General features: G+C 37.6%; 2 protein-coding genes and 1 pseudogene across 12 annotated transcripts in view; 2 read left to right on the top strand and 1 right to left on the bottom strand.

The window, feature by feature from the left end:
* The window catches only part of LOC146474636 (uncharacterized), a 68,590-nt gene that overhangs the window by 12,236 nt on the left and 39,778 nt on the right, over window positions 1-16,576 (top strand). The gene's annotated exons all lie outside the window — the stretch shown is intronic.
* Window positions 4,447-7,452, bottom strand: LOC146474638 (uncharacterized; annotated as a pseudogene).
* LOC146474633 (uncharacterized) overlaps window positions 9,911-16,576 on the top strand; it is a 92,409-nt gene continuing 85,743 nt past the window's right edge. For 7 of the 11 annotated variants that reach the window (XM_085116357.1, XM_085116349.1, XM_085116346.1 and 4 more), the window contains exons 1-3: window positions 9,911-10,266; window positions 10,441-10,511; window positions 13,405-13,476. The gene's annotated coding sequence lies outside the window, so the exon portion shown is untranslated. The remainder of the gene's footprint in view (window positions 10,267-10,440; window positions 10,512-13,404; window positions 13,477-16,576) is intronic. The other 4 variants (XM_085116348.1, XM_085116353.1, XM_085116350.1 and 1 more) reach the window with 2 other exon arrangements.

Raw genomic sequence — 16,576 nt, 5'->3', positions numbered from 1 at the left:
TTGTTTTCCTCGAATCTCAATGTTTTCCTTGGTTTTGTCTTAGGAAACACTTCAGAGATTCGAGGAAAAACAAAATGAACTGTTTCCCTGGAGACCAGTCAGTTCTTATGACACTAATTCGGAGAGAATTTGTTTAATCATCAAGATATTTGTGTGATCATTCCCTTTACACTCTTGATCTGTTTGTTTGATCGAGTAGGGAATTTGAAGCTGGTGACTAGGGTGGTGGACTGGGTCGGGCATGCCTTCAGCATAGTCGGGTTAAATCGAGCTCTTTCTTAAATCACAATTTTGAAGGCGTTTATGGAAGATATTACTCAATCCTTCAAAAGAAAAGACAGAAAAACCAGTTCTGAGTCTTCTGAAGGCGCTTCTCCGGAGGAAAAGAGAACCAAACTTAGCGAATTACAGGCCGGTAACATGCATACGCCGTTCGAAATGGCCGAAGACGCGGACGGCCTTCAGCTCTGTCCTTGACAAGCTGGTCAGTTTGGAGACAAAAGCCGACAGTATAACTAAGCATGTGTGCAGTATCGAGGCTAAAGTCTCCAACTTCAGGACAAGGTAGTTAAAGGAAAATGCCAAAGCGGTAAGTGAGATGGAGGCTGGAATTACTTCTCTCAATGGTGATGTGGAAGAAATAAAAGTAAAAGCCGATAAAACTACTGATGAGATAACCACTCTGTGCCAGCAACAATGGTACTTAGAAACATACCAAAGAAGAGAGAATCTTCGTTTTTACGGGATTCCAGAACAATTGGACGAGCAGGAAAACACCTGGGACTAGTGTTTCGTGACTTCATGGTGAACAAGTTTACCGGTAACCTTGAAGACTCACCACAATTCGAATTTCAACGGGTACATAGAATCGGCAAGCTTGATGCGTCTCAGTGCAGCCCACGTTAGATCATTGCTCGATTCCCCCGCTATGGGGACCGGGAGCAAGTTTTTTCTCGGGCAAAACAACTCAAAGGCACAGGTATAGGAATATCCCCCAATCTCCCTAAAGGAGTCGTGGATATTAGAAAGAAGCAGATCGAAACCTTGAAAAAGGATAAAAAAGAAGGCAAAAAAGCTTATTTCAGCAGAGCAGAATAGAGAGAGGAGTACTTCTCGATAAAACATATAATTAAGACAAATTTTCAAGGTTGTATTTAATGGGTATCTTACTGATAGACTCGTGAACGGAGATGGCCATGCTATTTAACTTGTTTGAATAAAAATATAATGCCGCTTAGATGAGGTGGTGTAGTTAAATTTCCGTAGTATTGTTGTGTCCTGGGAGCTTGCAGTGATACCAAACAAGATTTCCTCTATGGCAGGGAGATTTGACACGCATTCTCTTTATTGAACCAGCTCTCGACCTTTTGCATAAACATTTTGGTGAAAATACATTCGATAAAGGAGTGCTCAATTGAATCTTTGTCTTCACAGTATAGACACTCATCGTCCGCCTTAATACCAAATCTGAATAGTTCTTCTTTCTAAGTTACTAAGTAAACGTTCTGTGGATTAATTAAAATTGAAACTCTTTAAATTTCGTTTACTTGCAACTGGTTTTCAGTGATTTAAAGTTCTTAGTCCAAACGTCTTTGTTTAATGAAGTTTTTCCCTCCAACGTTTAGGGCCCGTTTGTTCTTCAGTTTGCATTTTGGCGTTAAGCAAATTATAAAAGTCCCTTGACTTAGCCTTAGACAAATTAATTTGGAGCGATTTTTTCAGGGAAAAGATATTATCATTTCTGGTAAAGATTGATTTGTTGTTGGTGTCGGAGCATTTGGCTAGAGACAATAAACGTCTTGGAATAGCGCTAACATCTTGATAATATTGTAGAAAAATTGGAGTTATAGGAATATTTCTCGAGGAACTCTTGGAATGACAAAAAATTACCACTTTCGTTCAGTAGGTCATTAAAGGTAAGGACACACTTCTGAAACCATTCATTAAGAAAAATGGGTTTCAAGTATCTTCTTATAAAAGATCGGGAGGTCGTTCAAGTAGTTTGTGTCATAGTTGCACCTTAGTAGACAGTTTAATCCTCACTTCCTTCTGAAATAATGTTTTGGTATAATACACCAATTACTATTGTCCGAAGTCCGCATCAATCTTGGGATCCAACTGAGTTTCAGAGCTTTAACATTATCTCAAAATCGATCATACGTATTTCGCCGTTGTCAAAATCTTGGTAGAGGCCTGATCTTTTTATTTTATCTTTTTTGTTTTTCCAGAGGAACTTACAAGATTTTGTTTTGACGATGTCCACAATTCCTTGGGGGACATCCAGATTAAAGGCCGAGTAGACCAGTTGCGATAAACCCGATGTTTTAATTAACATTGCCTTTCCAAATATTGTCAAATCCTGTAAACTCCACATATCCAGCTTAGTTTGCATTCATTTGATCTTTTTGTTGAAGTTAAGCTCGTTATTTTCCTTAATATTATATATGAAAAATATATCCCAAGTATCTTAACAGGGCTATGGAACCATTTTAAATCTAGAGGTTTATTTCCATTGCTTTTCCATCTTCCTAACCAAAGCGCCTTCGTTTTCTTTACATTAAGAGGTAGACCAGCAATTTTTCCAAAATCCCCAACAATTTTCAAAGCCAGTTCTAGAGATTCTAAATCAGCGTTAAACAGAGTAGAATCATCAGCGAATTGAGACAACTTGATTTCCCTACCGAAGATTTTGATTCTTCTCACGTTGGGGTCTTGACGAATCTTAATTGAGATAACCTCCGCAGACAGAATTGATAAATAAGGGGAGAGGGGGCAACCTTGTCGCACTCCTTTTGACGGTTTAAACCAATTGGTTATAAAGTCATTGTTTTGCACCGCACTCTCTATGTTCGTGTAGAATATCTTGACCCAGCGCTTGATGTCACTATTAAACTTAATTAAAGTAGTCTAGCGTCCTCATTATAAAGGGCCATTCAATCGATTTAAATGCCTTACAGAAATCTAGTGACGTTAGAATGCCGGGCAGGTTTTGTCAATTCGTATAATCCATTATGTCGCTTATGAGTTGAATATTTTCCCCTATGTATCTCCCTTTTACTCGGCCTGTTTGGTCAGGGTGAATTAGATTTGGTAGTGTCGCTTCGATTCGTTTAGCTATTGCCTTTGATGCTATTTTAATATCTGCATTAAGCAGACCTAAGCAGTGTAATCGGTCTCCAATTTGATAGGTCTAAGAGTGACCCATCTTCTTTCGGTGTTAAAGTAATTATTCCCCTCCGTTGTGAGAAGGAGAGTTCACCTTTCTCGTGCGCTTTGTTGAAACTTGCTATCAAATCGTTTCCTAAACGTTTGAAAAAGTAACTATAAAATTCGACGGTAAATCCGTCTTCCCCGGATGCTTTATCATTCTGAAACGTTTCTAGTGTCTTTTTGCACTCTTCGCACGTAAGTGGACCATCCAAAGTTTCTTGAACATCCTCTGAGAGCTTAGGAATTTCTACATTCCTGGTGAATGTATCATATGCGGCTTCAGAGAAGGTTAGTTCTGAGGTAAATAGATTTCTATAATAGTTTTCTATTTGCTCTAGAATCGCTGTCTCGTTGCGCGTGGTAGAGTCATCTTGTGCTCGAAGTTCACGAATAGTTTTTTGTTATAGAGTGTGTGCACGGCGGCCATGTTGGAGGACTAAAACAATAGAAGATATTTGCATAGAAATAGAATATATTTCCCAAAGGAAAATAATTGTGTTGTTTCGGTCCTCCAAAATGGCCGTCGTGCACACACTCTACAAGTACTTTGTCGGGCGTTCACCATTTTCTATCCAACGGGATTTTGCTTTGAACATTGCCTGTTTTCCTTTCTTTTCGTAAATTGATTTGAGCTCCGATTTCAGTCCGTCAAACTCTGGTAGTACTCCATCGATTGCAGGTAGGAAAAATAATTGCAAATAATAACATTAAGTTGTTCTAGTCTACGTCTTAAGTCCTGTTCTCGGGTACTGATACATTTTGCTTTAATTTTGGAAAAAAGAAATAGTCGCTGATCTGATTTCCATTCTCATTAACTCAAAAAAAAAAATTCTCTTGTCCGTCACATTGCTATAATAACTGCACACGTGAGAGTATGCATCACCAACCGCACTGACGTATTGCGTATCCTTCAAAAGGGTGTTGTTGAATTTCCAAAGTCCCGGTCCCCGGGGAGGTTTACAGGACCACGATAGCGAAATGTAAATTGCGTCATGGTCAGGCGCGATCGAAGGGTAAATTTCAGAATTCTTTACATGCCCAAAGAGGTGTTTTGAAACCAAGAAAAAGTCAATTCTAGATTTAAGTTTTAAAGATTTTGATTCGTACGTGAATTTGCGTAACTTTGGATGACGCATTCTTTGAATATCTAAAAAATCAAACATTTCCATGGTGGTTAGAATGAGATTATAGTGAACTAAACCGTTCCCACGTCGCACCTTCGATTTTATCTTTTTTTTTTTTTTAATAAAGTGTAGTTCCAGTCTCCCCCGACAATCAGCGAGGTGAGCTAAGATTTATCGATAATGTAATTGTTGAGCTCTTGCATGAATTGGTGTTGATTGACCTGGTCATTAGGTGCGTAGATATTGCACAGTGATAATTTTTGGCCATTCAGAGTGATTGTAATAAGCACTATTTTGCCTGAGTCATTGGCATAACAATAGTCAACTCTTGGTTGTACAGAGGGGTTAATTAGAATACACACACCTTTACTATGCTTGGTGCCATGTGAAAAAAATAGCTCGCCACCCCATTCTTTTCCCCAGATATTTTCATCGGCTCGTGTATTGTTTCTTGTAAAAAATAAATGTTTGCTTTTTGGTCTTTTAGGTATGAAAATATACTCCTCCTTTTGATTTGAACCCTGATTCCCCGAACGTTCAATCGATAAGACATCAAATTTGGACAAATTACCCGCATTCATATTAGATGATAAAAGAGAAAAAGGGAAAAAATGAATTAAGTTACAAAAATCAAAGGTATAAACAATCTAAACAAACGCTCACGGACAAACAAACACCATTGTAAACGGTAACAACACGAAAACAAAACAGCACAAGAGAGGGCAACTAAACCTTTTTGCAAGTAAGATAAAGAGATAAATCACTTTTCCAAACAGACAGAGTCCGTCCCCGTCTCCCGAAATACTTGGCAGGCTACAGAGACTCGAGGTCTTCTAATTCGTTGATCTTGATGGGTCTCCCATCCGGCGAGGTCTTCACGTAAATTGTTCCGTCCATAGACCACTCACTCAATACTTCGCCATCTCTACGTTTTTCGTTAGCTCTAGACATGATGCGGCGGCGGTAGGAAGTTAGGTTTTCGTTGATGAAGATCCGTGTTGATTCTACTCTCTTTGCCTAGGAAGAGTTGGGGAAGAGGTTGGCCAGTTTGATGTTTTAAGCTTTGATCCTAATTGTTCGGTGAAACTTCGTCTTGACTTTATGACTGATGAATTTGGCTATTATTGCTTTGTTGCCCCGAGCATTCAATTTATGTGAGATTTCAATGTCATCGGGGCTGACAGGGACCTCGAGCGCCTCCGCTATTTTGAAGATAGCCTCTTCTGGCAAGTTGTATGCACTTTCCGGAATTCCATGGAATTCAAGAGAGTTCTTTTTGGTATATTGTTCTAAACGGTCTAGAAGGTCGGAAAGCTCTGATAGTTCCTCTTCTTGCTCGTTTATTCGTTTCTTAGCACCAGCCAGCTCTTTCTCCGTAGCTGCAAACAGTGTCTTGGATTGAGTGAGTTCTCAGCCTTGAGGTCCGCTATCTCAAATAGATGCTTGTTTACAGTGCACTTAAGTTGTTTTACGTCTTCACTGATTTTTTGTTTATTTTCCAGGAAAATATTATTGACTGTTATTTGTATATCCACTAGCATCTCTCTTATATCCGTTAGGCTGGGTTCTTGGAGGCGGTGTTCGGTGGTTGGAGGTTCTGTTTCGAAGGTTTCGCCCTCGGCAGCCGCCATGTTAGTACGCTTTGAAACTGGCTGCCTTTCTTCTACGGAACCGGGGTCACCCCGTTTGTGTTTTCGACCTTTTCTGGTCATATGAATGTATATTTCCTCATTCTTTGCTTGTTAATTTCTAAACATTTGCATTGGGGACGAAGACGCTGTACAAAAACGCGTGCCTTACGCTACGCCCGCGCATGTCCAAGTCAGTTTGTTTCTAGTGTATGCCTTGCATTCAATTCATATAAATACCAGTTGCCATATTGCATATTTTTATAAGTGATATTGCTAAAAGCCGTTAATATTTTTTTTACCCGATGGAGGGTAACAATTTTCAATTTAACCTGCTCTCTTTGAATGTAAGAGGGATCCTTTCTTTCGAAAAAAGGAAATGCATTTTCAACTGGTTGTTAAAGCAAAAGCAGATATCTTTTTTTCATGAGAAACACCAATCGTTCTGAGAACACAAGGTACCCAGTTTAATTCCTATTTTAACATACATTTAGAATAACGCTAATTGTTACATCTTTTAGTGCTTTTGATGGTAAAAATGCTCTGAATTGTATTTTTGAATCACATAAAAGAAAAAAAAAAGGGAAAAAAGGCGAAAAGATAGATAAAAATTGAGGGGTTTTTACCGCGACCGGAAGTGACGTCACTGTCACGTGACTATTTATCCTTAAGAGTGACAAAATACTTTACAGACATCATATTTCATCTATGCCCGCTTTATTTTATGCAGAATCTACAGAATTACTTGCTAAAAGCCGCATTTTAGTATATTATTAATTTATGCTAATTATGCAAAATTCAAGGTCACGTGACTCCCTTAAGCTACTCTAACAACATTTCCATCATATATTTTCGAAATCTACACATGATAAGCTTTAATTTGATATATGGTGGCCTTCGTCCCCCCGAGTGGTAATGAAAAGTGACTTGGCCCATGGACTATAAATGGTATTTGGTCCGTCTTGGGGTTTATTCGTGATTTTAAATTACATTCATTGTACGCGGTCCCGTGGCAATGGTTCTTTACAGAGTCTTCGTGGTTTTCACTCAATCATGAAAGTGTCTGAGCAAACAACCATGTTACTTGATTATTTGTAATCCATTGGTTAATCATATTTTTTTCTTTTCTTTCTTTTCTGGATCCAACAAATTGTTTTTTTTTTTCAGTGCTTCGTTAAAACATTTTTGTGACTTTGGCCCCAATAGTCACCTTTATCATGGTCATAAACAAGAAACAAAAAGAGATCTTTTATCAAACTTTTGTTACAAATATGACATTTGGTTGAGTTTTTGTGTTTTTCCCAGTCTTCTGCCCCCATCACAAGTGGCTTTGGGGTGGCCAAATTTCCTCTTATTGCCACCGCCTCTTGCATAATGCTATTTAAAAACATTCCCACCGCGTTTTCATCTCTGTAAACTCCTTGCCCAATGACCTCACCATCAGACCTTACAACTTTGTAAGCAAACCCACACGCCTCACGCAGTTCCATCTTGCCAGTGTAGCTAGCTTTCCTTTATCCCTTCTCTTGATATTTTTTTTCCTTTCCTTCTTAACCTGTGCACTATTATATAATCCTTTGCCAGCCAAATATATTTATCATAAGGTTTGTGTTTTGCGCCTCAAGTTTGTCTATTTGTTTCACCGGTGTTGGAAAGTCAATACCTTTATAATCGATCTTCAACCGGATAGGTGCTTTGTCTTAAGTTCTGAAGCACATAACGCAATAGTATGCAACTTTTCACCTGATTCAATAAGCATAAGGTTTACCCTAAGTACTTTTCTCCTTTCCTACTTAACCTGTGCACTATTACATAATCCGTCTACCAGCCAATTATATTTATTACAAGGTTGGTGTTTTGCGCCTCAAGCTTGTATATTTGTTTCACCGGTGTTGGAAAGTCAATACCTTTGTAATCGATCTTCAACCTGATAACTGCTTTGTCTTTATGGGTTCGATTCTTACGTTTTGGTGCGGGATATAAAGCAGCTCTGATCGCCCAGTTAAACATTCGTTATCCCTGATTATCGCTTCTTTGTTTTTCAGCTTTTGTGGGGGACCCAAGTAAGTTCTTCTGCGCAGTGGCTGATAGCCTGCAAAGTTCACGTATGCCTCCATTATTCTTTTAATAACCCAGCCCGAGCCCCGCTCCGACCACACCTCAATTTCACCCTTCGTTATTTCAATAAATCTGTCAAATTCAATTTTATCTGGTCCTCATGAGGGTCATTTTCTCGAAAATAATGTTCCATGTATTGTGTTTCCCCATTTCTTTGTATTGAAAACTTTTCTTTCAGCCCAAAAACTTACTTTAATTTACGCTTTGTAAAGCTTTGATTTCCTTTTCAAGTAAATTAATGAACCATGCATTCGTTTCTCTTGCATACACTAAAAGATCGTTATTGTATTCATTATCTTCTGGTACATCCTTTTTCCACACGCGAGGCCTTTCCTGAAAATTATTTCGGGCTAATGTGAACCCGTAATACACACCAACCAAATCGGGAGGTAATGGTCGAGGAAGGTTTGCGTTTTCCTCCTCTTTTATTGACCCGTTAAACATTTGCAAAACATCTGACGAATATCTTGCAGCTGCCATGTCGACAAATATTATATTTGCAGCATTTTTTCAACGGAAATAAAATTATGTGACACATCCGCGCACCGATACACAACAAGCCTTCACTTATGTTTTTGAAGGTTCAGTTTGATCAGTCATTGATTATTTGTGGTTTAAAAACAAAAATGGGGGTTTCCCTGACTTTGATTTAGAAGTAAATACGTCACACCTGGTTATCCTTAGTCATGCTTTGTCAAGCAAAAATCAAGGAGATGACTGAGGCCGAAAGTTTTCTTTTCAACTTCAAAGCTGATAAATGACCACGCTGTTTAAATTGCAATTTGCTGATATTTCACAAAAATATTATATTAGCACGCAAGGCTCCTAAGCGATATTGTTTTCAGCTGTAGTGAATATCCCGAGACATAAGGAAGGGATAGGATCGGACATAGACGTATTTTTGACTGAGTCCAAAACGAAACAATCGAAGGCAAATACATAAAAAACCTACAATCGAAATCGAGACCCGCAAAACTACAACGTACAGCAACTGATACCAAACAAAAGCATTCGACACTCAAATATGAATACCATTGAAGCTCGTAAAAAACGCAACCAAATGTTTTAATTCGTTCACAGACACCAAATATTTTCTTCAAGAGTTATCCGCTCTCCTTGTAAACAGGCCCTTTGTCAATGATCGAATGGATTCATTAACTTTCGTTCCCAGATTGTCACAGGTTTTTCTCCAAGAATTCAGGTTTTCCCCTCTCCTCAAAACCAACATTTCTAAATTCCAATTTGATCTGGAATCTGAGGGAAACAAGGTTTGTCAGTCGGAAAAGATTGTTAAGTGTCACCCTCGTAAACAAAATTGATTGATGTATCGATTGTGTCCAAAACGAAGCAATCGAAGGCAAAAAAATAAGTAAGCTAATAATAATAATGACATTTCTAATCAGCAAATTTTATGAAATGTTTAAATGCGCATGAAAAGATTAAAAACGGATTAAAAAGGCTAAAAAGCTAAAATTACAATCAACAGTAAACTTACAATGATTAAAAAAAAGCTACAGTCGAAATCGAAGCCCGAAAAACTACAACGTGTAACAAACGATGTCTAACAAAAACATACAACACTTCGGCGAAAATGAAACGCGTTGAAGTTTGTAAACACAGCAATCATTTATTTTAATTCATTCAAATACATCAAACATTTTCTTCTGAGAATGGATTAAAGAAATTTCGTTTGAGATTGTCAGCGCAGCGACATGAAGAGATGTGCTGCTGTGTGGACGTGATAGAGAGGGCTTTGTGAATGATTTGTTGAGGCCAATGGACGGGAGAGTGTCAAAAAAAAAAACCCTTCGAAAACGAAAAACAGGAAACTAAAATTAGAAAACAAAACACCCAGAATTCTAGAACTTGAAAACGAATCTATAGTCATTGCTGTGTTGCCTTTGTTCGATAAATATCAATCCACGAGGGGTAACACTATTTTCACTGGTTATTTTGAATTATTTTTCACCAGCTGAGAATTCGGAAAAAAAAAATTGAACTTTTAAGTGTTCAACTCATCTTTCTGTATTTGAACTCGGTGACGCAAAATCACGTGACGGTATAATCAGTTAAAAATATCTGTCCGCATTCTACAAAATACGCCTCCTTGTACATGATCCACGCAGTTTGTCTTTGAATTAATAAGAGATCACATTTTGGGTTTAAAGGAAACTTTTAAGCAAGTGGTGAGTAAAATGTACAGTGTACGCTACCATTATCGCCTGTGAAACTACTGATTGATTTCTACCCAGCCCTTGTATTTTGTGATAAACTTCGGCTGATGTGATTTTGTCAGCATGTTATAAGATAATCAAAGAATAACCTCAAATTTGTTTTTTTATCAAATGACTTATTTACAGAATCATCTGTTGTGTTAATAAGCTAGTTGGAACGGACTCTAAGAAGAAACCATTTGAAAAAACAGTGAACGGTAAGTCATTGCCTTACGGCTTAACGTATGTATAGCTTAATAATAGTTCCCTTACACATAAACAGATAGGAGATACTATCAACCTTTTTATTTGTGTAGTTTGTTTGAAAGATCTGCTGCTTTATGCTGTGCACTATACACCAAAAAAACTCCCAAATTTCACAAATTATGTTCCACTTAACTTAATTTCGAGCCCTTCTACCACAATCACCGACCTCGTAGTTTCCGAGTAATCCGAATTCAGAGTCTCGCAAATGTCATGGTCATTCCTGACGAGACTTGCAGGTATTTCGAATTTACTAACTTATAAAAGATGTTCATGAATCAATGTAAAGGTCATTATTCATATTATAGATCGGACCGTACACGATACTTTCACTTGAAAATGTTCTCAAACAAGGCTGTCTAAAATACTTGTGACTTTTATAAAGTCTGAGGAGTTAAAGCCGCATGGAGCCTTATATTTCAGTGGCAGTTAAACTGTAAATATTCATTCTGCAAAGAAGAGTTAATTTTCTGCAATTTTGAATTCTACTAATATAACTTGATCAACAATAGTCCTTGATTTTATTGAACAATTAGATTATGAGCTCGAGATTTCTATCGCATGATAGTTGATGAGGGCGAAGCCCGAATCAACTATCACGAATAGAAATCGAGAGCGAATAATCTAATTGTTTTATTATAAATCTCCTTGTGATTCAACAAAACAGGTTCACGTTTTTATGAGTAATGATATAAACAGGTCGAATTGCATTGGCGTTTGTGTGCGCGCCTTTACCTTTCAAGGTTTTATATTAAATGATAATCGTTCATTCGCTTGAAATTGAAATTAGGAGCCGATTTATTTTTTTGTAAAATCACAAAAAGATATGCCGACGTAAAAGCTTTCTAAAAACTGTGTCAGTGAAACGAAAGTTTAAATGTTTGCAAAATTATAAAATTTCCGATATGATTAAAAAAAATATTTAACTTTTGTTTGGACTTCGTTTCTTACGGTGAAAAATCTTCATTCCAAATTTTGTTGTACTTTTTACCTTCTTTGTCATTTTCTCGACGAGTAATTATCCGAGAATATTCTTCACAGAAAATTCGAAAACACGATGTAACCGCCGCCATTTTGTTGACAACTGCTCACTATTTGGGCACTCAATCTACTCACTGTCTATTTAACAATTAGATTGTGAGCTCGAGATTTCTATCGCGTGATAGCTGATGAGGGCGCAGCCCGAATCAGCTATCATGCATAGAAATCGAGAGCGAATAATCTAATTGTTTTAGTATAAATTTACTAGTCGGTCAAAACTAAACAAGTAAATTATCTATTTCCTCATCGCAGACTCTTCGAAAACGCGACGAAGCGGCCGCCATTTTGTTGAAAACTGCTATTCACTATCTATCACAGAATAGATAGTGAGTAGCGTAACCAATCAGAGAACGGCATTCGTAATAGAACACTAGTAGATTTATACTAATACAGAATAGATATGGAGTAGCGTAGCCAATAAGAGAGCAGCAGCATTCGTGATAGAACGCTAGTAGATTTGTACTAATGCCTGATAGTATACTGCAATGATGTGTTATCAGACATATTTTTAGCACAGAGTAGCTTCACTATAGTGGGGGCCCACACTATAGGTAACTCCCGACCTGTGCGAGAAATGACGGAATAAGAGAACATCTATACGCATAAACATATTACGTGTCCTCACTTGTTGTCAAGAATTGACAGAAAGTTTGGCGCATTTTGGTTTTAAAATCGCACCAGTTTACTATCCCAGGAACTCAAAATGAATTCAAATATATAATGGTCGGAATAATTTTAATCCCTTGTGTGGCTGTCACCTTAGTTACACAAGAGCTCGACAGAAGGTTTTTTTTTTCTTTAACGGAAGTGCAATATCAAAGTTGCCTTACTCGTGGTTGCTTTAATTCGCTAGCTGCATTTCAAGCTTGTGTAACTAACTTAGTCTACCTTGACAGTGATAACTCAGTTTTTATAATTTATACTAAAAATTGTGGAGATGACTGCGGCCGAGAATTCTTCTTTCAAATTGATAAACCAGGTTGTTTACATTTTATATTTTGCCGAGCTTTCACAAATATAAGAATGCAGAATGGATGTTAAAAGAAATTTCGTTCCAGATTGTCAGCAATGCATCATGAAGAGATTTGCTGCTGCGTGGAGGTGATGAAGAGTGCTTTGTGAATGAATTGGTAAGGCCAAGGGACGGGATGGTGTCAAAAAGATAAAAAGAAAGAACATTCGAAAACGAAAAAGTGGCACCTTAAAACTAGAAATAAAGCACCCAAAATACTATAACTTGAAAAGGAATCTATAGTCGAGTTTCTCTGTTGTCTTTATTTGATAAATATCAATCCACGAGAGGTAACAGTATACTCACTCGATAACTTGAATTATTTTTCACCAGCAGAGAATTCTGTAAAAAGTTTGAAGTTTAAAAGGTGTTCTACTCATCTTTCTGTATTTGAACTCGGTGACGCAAAATCACGTGACGGTCTAATCAAGTTAAAAATATCGAAGACTTCCGGCGATATTCTTCAAAAATATGTCTCTTTGCACCTGATGCCCGCGTTTGTCTTGGACTTAACAAGCTAAGCGATCACAGTTTTGGGTTTAAAGTAACGTTTTTAATAACAAGTTGTAAGTAATATGTTGGCAGTTCCGCCGTTAAGTCATTATAAGTGATCACAATCATTTTGTGCAGTGTACGTAACTACCATTATCGCCGGTAAAACTACTGATTGACTCCCCAGCCGTTGTACTTTGTGGTAAGCTTCGGCTGATGTGATTTCCAGTGGAAAGCATATTATATTTTAACTTGCGCATAACTTTTCATGTTTTTCATCAAATGACTCATTTGATTTGCAGAATCGTCATTTCCATTTAATGAGCTGGTTGAAACGGACTCCAAGAAGGGCTTATTTGGAAGAGCAGTGAACGGTAAGTCATGATTGTCTTATGGCTACGTATGATACCAATCACAGCTTTAATAAATAAACCTATCCATATAAACAGGTAAAAGATTGAAACTATTCACTCAGTTATAATTTGTGTAGTGTGTTAAGATCTGCTGCTTTACGTTGTGCATTTTTAATTATACAAGAAACATATTTTGTTCCACTAAACTTACTGTTTGCCGGGCCTTTCTACCACAATCACCGACCTCCATACGTGGCAGTTGGCTTAGCTACAAAAAGAGCTAGACAGCAGGTTTTTCTTTTTTTAATTTTTATAATTTAGGGAAGTGCAATATCAAAGTTGCTTTACTTGTGTTTGCGATAATTCGCTAGCTGAATTTAAACCTACAGTGACAACTCAGTTTTAATTAATAACTAAAGTGAAAACTGTGGAGATGACTGTGGCCGAAAATTCTTCTTTCAACTTGATAAACCAGGCTGTTTAATTTTCATTTAATATTTATTTTTGCTGAGCTTTCATAAAAACATTATATTCAGTTAGCACGCAAGTCCCCTTAGCGATATTGTATTCATCTGTAGTGAACATCGTGAGACAAGGAAGCAATAGTGTCAGACGTACTTTTGACTGTGTCCAAAACGAAGCAATCGAAGGCATTAATATCTAAATAACTCCAATAAAAATCGAAACCCGCAATGTCACAACGAGCAGCAACCAATACCTAACGAAAGCATTTGATACTCGAAAAGGAATCGTTCACAGACATCAAATGTTTTCCTCAAGGGTTATCCGCTCTCCTTGTAAACAGGCCCTTTGTGAATGATCATATGGATTCAATAACTTTCGTTCCCAGATTGTCAGAGGTTTTACTCCAAGTACTCAGGTTTTCCCCTATACTCAAAACCAACATTTCTAAATTCCAATTTGATCCGGAATCTGAGGGACACAAGGTTTGTCAGTCGGGAAAGACTGACAAAGACTGACAAAGTGTCACCCTCGTAAAAAAAATTGATTGATGTATCGATTGTGTCCAAAACGATGTAATCGAAGGCAAAAAAAGTAAGTAAGCTACAGTCGAAATCGACGCCCGAAAAACTACAACGTTCAACAAACGATGTCTAACAAAACCATACAACACTTCAGCGAAAATGAGACACCCTGAAGTTTGTAAACAAAGCAATCATTTATTTTAATTCATTCAAATACATCTAACATTATCTTCTGAGAATGGATTAAAGAAATTGCATTCCAGGACCGGGTTGTTCAAAAACCAATTAACGCTAATCCACGATTAGAAGTTAATCGTGGCTTTCGTCGTCGCTCGTTAAAAATGGTTTTAAAGGCTAATTTCTAGCTAAAGGTAAAAAAAAAGTCTAAGTAAAAACTGAGGGCCAAAAAAATCCTTTGGAAGAATTTTTATTGATTTGCAATTAAACTTGAGTCAAAGTTTACGTTAATCCAGGATTAGTTTAATCAGGCTTTCAACAACTGGCCCCAGATTGTCAGCGCAGCGAAATGAATAGATGTGCTGCTGTGTGGACGTGATGAAGAGAGATTTGTGAATGATTTTTTGAGGCCAAGGTACAGAAGAGTGTAAAAAAAAAAAAACAAAAACAAAAAACAAAAAAGAAAAGAAAAGAAACGTTCGAAAACGAAAAACAGGAAACTTAAAACTAGAAAACAGAGAACCCAGAAGTCTAAAACTTGAAAACAAATCTTTGGTCATTTCTCTGTTGCCTTTGTTTGATAAATATTAATCCATTGTTTGATAAATATCAATCCACGAGGGAAACAGTATAGTCACTGGTAAATTTGAATTATTTTTCACCAGCTGAGCATTCGGTAAAAAGTGTGAACTTTAAGGTGTTCAACTCATCTTTGTGTATTTGAACTCGGTGAAGCAAAATCACGTGACGGTCTAAACAAGTTAATAATATCGAAGACTTCCGCCATTTTGCCATGAATATCTATATCTCTTTAAGCTTGTTCGAAGTGCAAGTAATTTAACTGCAACAAATTTCATACGATGTTGAAGCCATCCGAAGAAGCTGGAGTTTGCGCTCGCTCAAGCTGGGAAGACCGGACTGCAATACGTCAAGTAATGTTTGTAAAAATCCTGAATAAAATGTTATTACATGTAATGGAACTTTTTCCTTCGTTAATCTACTTCTTGACCTTCTTCTGTTTATCTGAAAAATTATCATTGATTTCAATACACAGTTTGGCCAACAGCAATCCAATTAACTAAGCATTTTTCAAAGCCCAAATATATCAGTCCAGTAATATATTTCAGGCATTGTTCAGTTTGGAGTTTGGTTATGGTTGCTGAATTACTTTTATCTTTAGCTCTTTATCCGAAGAGGTGACTGTTGTTAATAGACCTCAAGCAGTTCAATACTGAGGATGAAGCCTTTTGTGTCTGCCGTACTATGCCCTGCGCTCTCTTGGGAGGTGAAATCAAGTAGACACGTCACGGCTTCCGGAGCCTTAGAAGCGTACCTATCAGATCCTTCAGTTTCTAGTGGGTTTGAAAAAGCAGTGTAGTACTTTGCAAGGAAGCCGTGAACTTCTTCGCAAACCTTTCCAATCTGTTATTCACTTTCTTCGCAGTTAATATACTATTTAACATAGACACTGACTCAACTTCGCGTAAACTTCCGGGTCTTCGTGTAATGCCGGCTACAAATATACCTGTATAAAAAGGACTAGCGGCTACGTGGCTAGGAAGTTAGTAACCACGAAGCCGCCTAGCCACTTACCCACCTATGTGCGTATCCGCGTATCCGCGTAAGCAGCTTAACGACTGAACGTTAATTTTATGGCGTCATTTTAAGTTCAATAAGAGTATAGACCATAAAAACCTACCGTCGACTTGTTATTTACAAAATAATGGAGAGAAAACAAGCGGAATTGGCTTTATTTTCTATTGAAGAAGTGCGTACGTTGCATCGTCTGCACTCTTACAGGCAATAGGTCCGAGCCAATCAGCGCGCTGGGATATTGACAGTTATTGTAAAAATAACTTTTTTTTAGGTGAGGATAGGCGATGTATTCTGGTTATATCCCCCCAGAAGCGCGTCTTGTGTATTCAGCTTTAGTGGGTGTTTGATCGTGTGAGGGCTAG

Source organism: Pavona decussata, unplaced genomic scaffold (genome assembly GCF_977016875.1).
Source record: "Pavona decussata unplaced genomic scaffold, jaPavDecu1.1 SCAFFOLD_87, whole genome shotgun sequence".
NCBI classification, from domain to species: Eukaryota; Metazoa; Cnidaria; class Anthozoa; order Scleractinia; family Agariciidae; genus Pavona; species Pavona decussata.
The sequence above is the reverse complement of the archived record's forward strand: the minus strand, read 5'-3'. Positions and strand labels throughout refer to the sequence as shown.